Below are 7,930 nucleotides of genomic sequence, written 5' to 3'. Positions count from 1 at the left end.
TTCACTAGCGTCCTCATACCGGCCACTCAGCCCACTCTGAGGGTCAGGTTTTTAATCTGTACAAGGAAAACAAAGTCCCTTGCAGGAATCGTGAAGACAGGTGGGTTCCAGACCCTGTGGGGTTATAGGAGAGTAATCGTTATTTATGTTAATGGTCATTGGTCGTTGGCGGCTAAGGTTGACATTTCCAAGTATAAAGGTAACTTCCAATGAGAAAGAGACTCATAGATATAGAGAACAAACTAGTAGTTACCAGTAGGGAGACAGGCAATATAGGGGTAGGTGGTTAAGAGGTACAAACTGTAATGTATAAAATAAGCTACAAGGATAACACAGGGAATAACAACACAGGGAATACAGCCAGTATTTTACAATAACTATAAATGGAGTATAACCTTTAAAAATTGTGAATCACTATACCGTACACCTGTAACTTACATCAACTGTACTTCAATAAAATAAAATAAATCACTGATTTAAGAAGTTATAGTTTCAATATTTTAATGGTTATTTTAGCATTGTTTATTTTACTGTGTGAGGAGATAAACCTTCATGGTTATTCCATGGCCATCTAAGAAACTCCAAAGATTGTTTTCATATACAAGATATAAGATATGAGACTAAAGAGTCTAAAGGAAATTTTTTATAGTCATTTTCTTGTGCAAATATTTAACCTAAATACATGGCAAGTAACAGCGACGAACTAGGTGAAAAGATTTAAAATGAACACAGCAAATCATTTAAAAGGCACAAAATATAAAGATCCATCATTTTTAAACTGTAGATGTTTTAGCACTTGTAAGCTTTAAAAAAAAACTCCTAACATACCGTTTTATATATGAGATCAAGCATATACAATTGAAATTCAAAACTTTTAACGTTAGCTTTCAAATACAACAAATCTTATTAGACTATTACATAAGAAAATGCATACTGGATTGAATTTTGCATCTTAATGAGCTATAGCAAGTTTCTTAGTAAACAGAGAAACCTTATCTATAATTTTGTAAACATTCATATTCGCTGAAATGATTGAACCCACTCCAGTGTCAATAACTTTTATATCACTGAAAACTTCTTTTTAAAAATTTATTTTATTTATTAATTTTTGGCTGCGTTGGGTCCGCGTTGCCGCGCGCGGGCTTTCTCTAGTTGCGGCAAGCGGGGGCTACTCTCCGTTGCGGTGCGCGGGCTTCTCACTGCGGCGGCTTCTCTTGCTGCGCAGCACGGGCTCTAGGCGCGCGGGCTTCAGCAGCTGTGGTTCGCGGGCTCTAGAGCCCCGGCTCAGTAGTTGTGGCGCCCGGGAGCGCTGGTGAGCAGGGGAGGGGCAGAGAGGAGCGCGACCCCGGGGATGCTGCTGGTCCTTCTCCCTAAGAATTCCTAGGTCCGCTTCCTCCTCCCTCGGGTCCTCGGCCTGCGCATCTCATAGGCGGTCCCTCCGGCTGTGCCCGGCTGCGAGGGGATGTCCCCCCTCCACGTGGCCATTTAGCACGGCGCGCTGACCCCGCGAGCCGGCGAAGGGCCGGGAACTGCCTCTCCGTCCCACCGTGCGGTCAGGACGACCCTGCAGGCCAAGGACAGGCAGGTGCGAGGACTCTCATGGGGCAGGGTCCCGGCGCCTTGACTCTGGATGAGTTTGCCGGTCCCTGAGGGCGGGGGGGGGGGCGGGGGGGTCCCTGCCTCAGGATGGCGTCGGGCTCCAAGGACTGCGCATGGCAGGCACCAGGCGATGGATAAACAGTGTCGGTGGATTATTACTTCTGGGACGTGTGTCTGCTCCGTGGGTTTAAACCTATCTTTGTCCTCCTTGGGGGTCCCCGGAGCAGCGCGCCCCCTCACACAGCCTTCGTAGGCGAACGGCTCACTTAGGTTCTGGGGCCAAGCTGACCGTGTTCCCGGGGTCCAGAAGGAAGCCAGCGCCTTTAACGTCCTCCCGCTGGAGCGGCCCACAGAGAGGGGCCTGCGGAGCCCAGGCCACTCGGCGGCCTCCTCCCGGCCCCGCCCCTCCTCTCCCTCCCCACCCCCTCCCCGCCTCTTCCCCACCCTGCCCCTTTTTCTCCTCCCATTCCCTCCTCCTCCCCGCCCTCTCCCCTCCCCCTCCTGGCCCCTCTCCCCTCCCCCATCCTCCCGGCGGCTCCTCCCAGCCCTGCCCCCTTTCTGCCTGGCAGGCTCCTCCCTAGGAAGGTGGCCTTGCTCTCCTGGAGCTGCAACTCCTGCAGCAGCCTGCATGGCTGCTTTTGAGAATTCTCTGCATGATTTGAACGCTATTTGCTGAAAGAACATAACTTGTTCACTGCTGCAATTCTGCCTCCATTAATTCTGAATACATTTTATTACATTTTATTTAACATTTTGTTAGCTTGATTTATAATTTTCACCAATTTTGACAATTAGCATGTAGATTTCAGTCTGTACCCATCCCCGGGAGAAATGTCTGCACGGTCTGATCACCAAGACACTAGCTCTTCCCTACTGACAACCTCCTGAGGGAGCTTCTTTTCCCATGCCAGCCCCTGGGCCATTTGGTCATTTCCCAGCGGCGTCATTACAGCCCCTCTCCAGTCTTCCCACTGCAGCTGATGTTCTGAAAACACAAAACCCACCTCACGGTTTTAGTTTGGAAACGGGCCTGCCTTTCTAGCTTCATCTTCTGATCTCTGCGGCTCTTGTCCTTGGAGGGTGGCCCTCCCCCACCCTGCTTCTCCCAGGTCCTCGGACTCAGGCTCCCCAGGGCCTTTGCACAAGCTGTCCGGTCTGTCTGGGAAGTTCAGCTGAAGCCTGGTTTATTCCCACTCAGCGCATCTCTCTGTTTTCCCGGTCGCATACTTCTGTTACAGGCTCATGGGGCACGTGGCTGGTGTATCATCACGTTTACCGGGGGGCTGCTGCTTAATACCTGGCTCCTCCACTCTGGGCCCCGAGGGGACAGGGCAGCCTCTCTACCTCCCCGGGCAGAGGCCCAAGTCTGACGCTGCCCCGCCCACCTGTCCTGGCTCATCACTGATCACCACCCCCTGTCTGTCCCAGCCACTGGCCTTTCTTCCCCAGCCCCTCTGCCTGTGTGGCTCCTGGTCCTGGGACACTCTGGCCCTAATCCTCGGTGGGCCTCACCTGCCTTCACCGCTTTCTGTTCAGTGTCACCACCTCCCCTTCCTGTCTACAACAGCACTGACCCACTCTACCCGGACGGCAGCCCCTCGGAGTCACGCGGGAGGCTGGGGGCTTTGTCCTCTCTCTGCTGACACCCACCCTTGGTGAGCTCGGTGACTCAGGATGAGCCCTGCTTGGCTGGCCTCCAGAGCCCCCAGGGCCTGGGTGGTACAGCCCGGGCTCCCTAGGTCAGGAAGTCCCCAGACGTCCTCCGCACACGTACCTTCAGTATCTCAGTGCGCCTAGGCCCAAAGAAGTGCCCGGAAGTTTTGTTTGTTAAGTTAGAATCAAACAACTTGAAAAGTATTTATGGGAAACCGGTCTGGAAGGTCCTCAAAGAGTTAAGCAAAGAATTACCATATAATCTAGCAATTTCCCTCCTAGGAGTATCCCCCCAAAGAACTTAAAACGGGAATTCGAACAAAACTTGTACACAGATGTTCACACAGCCAGGAGGAGGCTAACCCCTGCCTCCCACCTCCCCCCCCCCACCCGCCAGCCCCTCGCCCCTCGCCCCTGAGCCACGCCCACCCCCGGGCCTGGGTCCTGCATGCACGTCGCTTGCAGGGTCTCTCCTATCGCTGCTCCAGATCAGCCCTCACCAGTCAAGACCTTCCTCCCCAGGACGTCTATTTGGAAAGGAATCGTCCTTGGGTACTTCTCACACACACCCAGGTGGCTTTACCAAGTTCTCAAGGGAGCGTCTCGGCAAGGTGGACTTCTGCCACCTGCGGGCCGAGCGTGGGAATTGCAACGGCGGCCGCTGGCGAATCAGGTTCCCAGGCAAACGGTCTGCCGGTCACTCGGCAGAACCTCGTGGTGCACAGCTTTGCGCCGGGCACCGTGTAGGCAAGGGTGGCCGTGGCCTGGCTCTGGCCCCCAGGGTCCGTCAGACTGGGCTACAGCGGGCAGCATGGTGGTGCTCGGGCTGCCCGTGGTGTCCAGTCCTGCCTCGCCACCTCCCAGCGGGTGAATGAGCTCTCTTGCCTCAGTTTCTCCCTCTGTAGAAGGAGGAAGGTGGAACTGAGGGTCCCGACTTCTCAGGATTGTGGGAATTAAACAGACAAACGTGTCCCCAGGACCGTGTCTGCCTGGCCTGTGCCAGCGTCAGCACGACTGTGTTTTTTCTTCCTGTCTGGGCTGTTTTCATGGGCTTTCAGTGATGCACTGAAAACTTCTGCTGTTAATTCCATCTGGTGTACTTTCCCATTGAAAATACATTTCTGTTAAAATATTATACAATTTGTGAAAGCAAAACAGTGAAAGCAACCCAAATCCCCAGGGATGGGGCCCTGGGTGAATTATTGTCACTCATCCACATGGAGGAGTAGTTGGCAGTCGGGAAGAGGCAGGAGGTCGGTCCCTAGGGGTGGCGCTGGGCGATCACAGAGATCTCTGTGGACAGAGCAAGGGGGAGGGAAGCGCGAAGCGTGCATTACAGCTTGTCCAGGACAGGTGGGGGATAGGAAGGCAGCCAGCCACCCATCTATCATCATAACCCATCTGTCAATCAACTGCTGTTCAGTTATTTATCTGTCATCTACCCATCGTAATCTATCAACTATTTATCAACTATCTATGTACGTATCTAGCGTAATCCATCTAGCAATCAGCAATCTTTCAGCTATTTATCATCTATCATAATCTATCAACCGTCAACTGTCTATCATCTATCTATCTTCTATCTATCTATCTATATTTTAAAAATAAGCAATATGAGAATAATCCATAAGTATCGTTGAGGGATACCGATGGGGGGGACAGGAAGACCTAGGGTGGAAACCCACCATCTTCGGACGTGCCTTGTTTTAAAGGTTTCACTTTGGAACCATGCAAATATTTCACTCACTTACAAAACAAATTAACTTTTAAAAAGCAATCCCTAAAGGTCAAAAATAAAATAGGACAAACCATGTGTATATCCTTTTGGAGGCCTGACTGACCAGAGGGGAGCTATCTCAAGCGACTTTGAAACATGGAAATTTGAAAGTCACTCCTGGGGAAAATACCCGAGGACAAAAAGAGCGATGCGAAAGAGAGAAAAATCTTAGACCTTTCCCGATAATCATGCTGTGGGTATTATTATTCTGGGACTGGTGTATGTTGAGGAATAAAGCAAATGAGATACTCAGAGTCTGTTATTACCTGTGTTGTGGAGTTTTTTCGTTTTGAGAGAGTGGAAGTTAAGGAGCTCTGAACTTAAAGGGAATATTAGCTCAGTCGTCAGCAAAACTGATAAAATTAGACAATGTAAACGTGCTGTAGATTGGGCTGGTTATCCATCATTATCTAAGTGCATATTTGGGGGGATTGTTCCTCCAAACAGCAAAGGTCTCTCCCCCGCTGCACTTCTGTCGACTATTTTTATATAGACACAAAATTCCCATTTCTACCCAAATGAGAGGCATTGTATTTATTGCAGTGAACCTTTAGGCCATCCTGAGAATAAAAGCTGAAATAGATTATTCAAAGTTTACTTACAGTCTCTTAAAATGCCAAAGCCCTCCCCGCCTGATCAATTACTTCCGTTCATGATCAGTGATGAGATTATCAAACTTTTGTAATTTTCACTATTCATTCTAAAGGTCAACAAAACATATTCGCTTTCTGGAATAACATCGCGTTTGAAAGTTATCAGACAACAGTAGGTCCAAGTTATACACGCAACGAATAAAATCATTCTGCAGAAATCCGGGTTTTCATGCTTTCGGTAACCGACTCCCGTTCGGACTCCTGATCCGAAATTCTGGAAGGTGATTGGAGTGAAATCCCACCTGCTGATCCTGGGAGACTGGTCACGCGAGGTTCCCACGAGTTTACCTGGAGAGGCACTGGCAGTTGTAAAGCTGGAGAGAACTCAGATGAAGGTGACTTCCATCAATGTCATCCTTCGATTATTCTCAAACACACCTCTGCTTTATGGCTACTCGTTTCATTTGTAATTTAAAACTTAAACAAACGGTGCATTTTTAAATGCTCCTTTTTAATTTGCAGAGAGAGAAGTCAATATTTATTAATAAAGAATGTGGCTGAAATACAAGAACTGTCCAGAGGGAAGCAGAGAAAAGATCAAAGGCGTGACTGCAGAATACATGGCAAAATTAATTAACTTTTATAAAACTTGATTCTGAAACTGCATTCCCTCCTAAGGTCTAAAGCACTTTTCTTTACCCTGTGTGTGTGCACGTGTGTGAACCTGAACCAGGGTCTCACCACTCAGCTGCACCAGACCCCCTCCCCAGGGCACCGTCACCCAGACATGCCCGCCACACCCACTGCCCATCACACAGATGACCCCCCATTCTACACATGGCATTCGGGGCCCTCTGGGCAAGGGACTGGTGAAGGTAGCCCTACCCACACCCAAAGAACCAGCAGGACCGGCAGCGATTTGAGGAACGTCTCCAGTGTGAGAGGCAGAAAATAATCAGAAAAGGGGAACTCAGAAGAAACAGAGCCAGTCCAGAGAAAACCGCAGGAAACTTAAAACAAGAGACCTGCACATAATCTCAGGGGAACAAGATATTTGCACCTATGAAGTTAGAACAAGATCGGGCGGTGGGGAGAAAGATTACTAGAGAACCAGAAAGAGCTCTTAGAAATTGACACACAATCGTAAAACTAAAAAATTGAAAAGCCAAGGAGGTCTACCAGAGATTTCAACAAAAGGCAAAGATGGAAGGAAAAATTAGAGTAGATCAGCAGGAAAGGGCCAACGTCCAACTCACAGGAATTCCAAAAAAAGGAGGAGAGAGAAATGGAGAGATTGGAAAGTTATCAAAGAAAGAACACCGGGACCTTCCAGGACTGGCCTGCAGTACGTGCTCCAGGTCCACAAAGTAAAAATTCGGAAGAGAACGAAACCAGGGAGGACAAGGCAGTAGAGCATCCTCCACTTCTCACACCTCCTCTCCCAGCCCCGGTTGGGGCACTCACCTTGAGACACCCCCATCATATGATTTTATTTCTCTTGGGTAAATACCTAGGAGTGGGAGTGCTAAACTGAGGGGGAGATGTACGCTTAACTTTAAAAGATACTGACAGACAGTCCTCCAAGGCAGCTGAACCATTTTGATCTCCCACCAATGCCAAGTACACACACACACACACACACACAAATGCACACATACATACACACATATAGACGTACGTACTTACATACATATATACACACATACACATATATACACACCTCTCTTATTTTATATGTACATACATATATGTACGTCTTTTAACAAAACTAAGACTTCATGTTTTTAGAGCAGTTTTGGGTTTACAGAAAAATTACACAGAAAGTACAGAATTCTCATATACTCCCGTCCCCCTGCACCCCTACAGTTTCCCCCATTATCAACATCATTATTTGTGTCCTGCGTTGTTATAATTTATGAACCAATACCGGTAAATTAGTCTTAACTAATAATTAAAAATTAACATTTAAATTAAGTAAACTAATGTTAACATTTAAATTAACTACACATTAAAAATAGGTGAATGATTTTTTTTTAAGTGTCCCATTTTTGGATCAATTTTAAATACTTTCACTTTCTGTGGAAATAATTTCTTCTGCAAACAGCTAATATCTGCGTACAAGTCAATAGCGAGCAGAAGGGGCAGAAGTGCGTACGTGGGCTGGGAGCCAGGTGCACCTTAGCCAGGTAAATATTGACAGGCTGGAGCCCGGAGGAGAAAGCAAGATTGGGCTGTCAGTTCCCTGAGAGCCACGATACAACCTAGGGTTAGAGTTCAAGGAGAGATCCCTGTCTTTCACGCCAAAGCC

Source organism: Delphinapterus leucas, chromosome 4 (genome assembly GCF_059928025.1).
Source record: "Delphinapterus leucas isolate spDelLeu-1000000601 "Yukka" chromosome 4, BTC_Dleu_Yukka2, whole genome shotgun sequence".
Classification (NCBI taxonomy): domain Eukaryota; kingdom Metazoa; phylum Chordata; class Mammalia; order Artiodactyla; family Monodontidae; genus Delphinapterus; species Delphinapterus leucas.
This window is presented reverse-complemented; position numbering follows the sequence as displayed.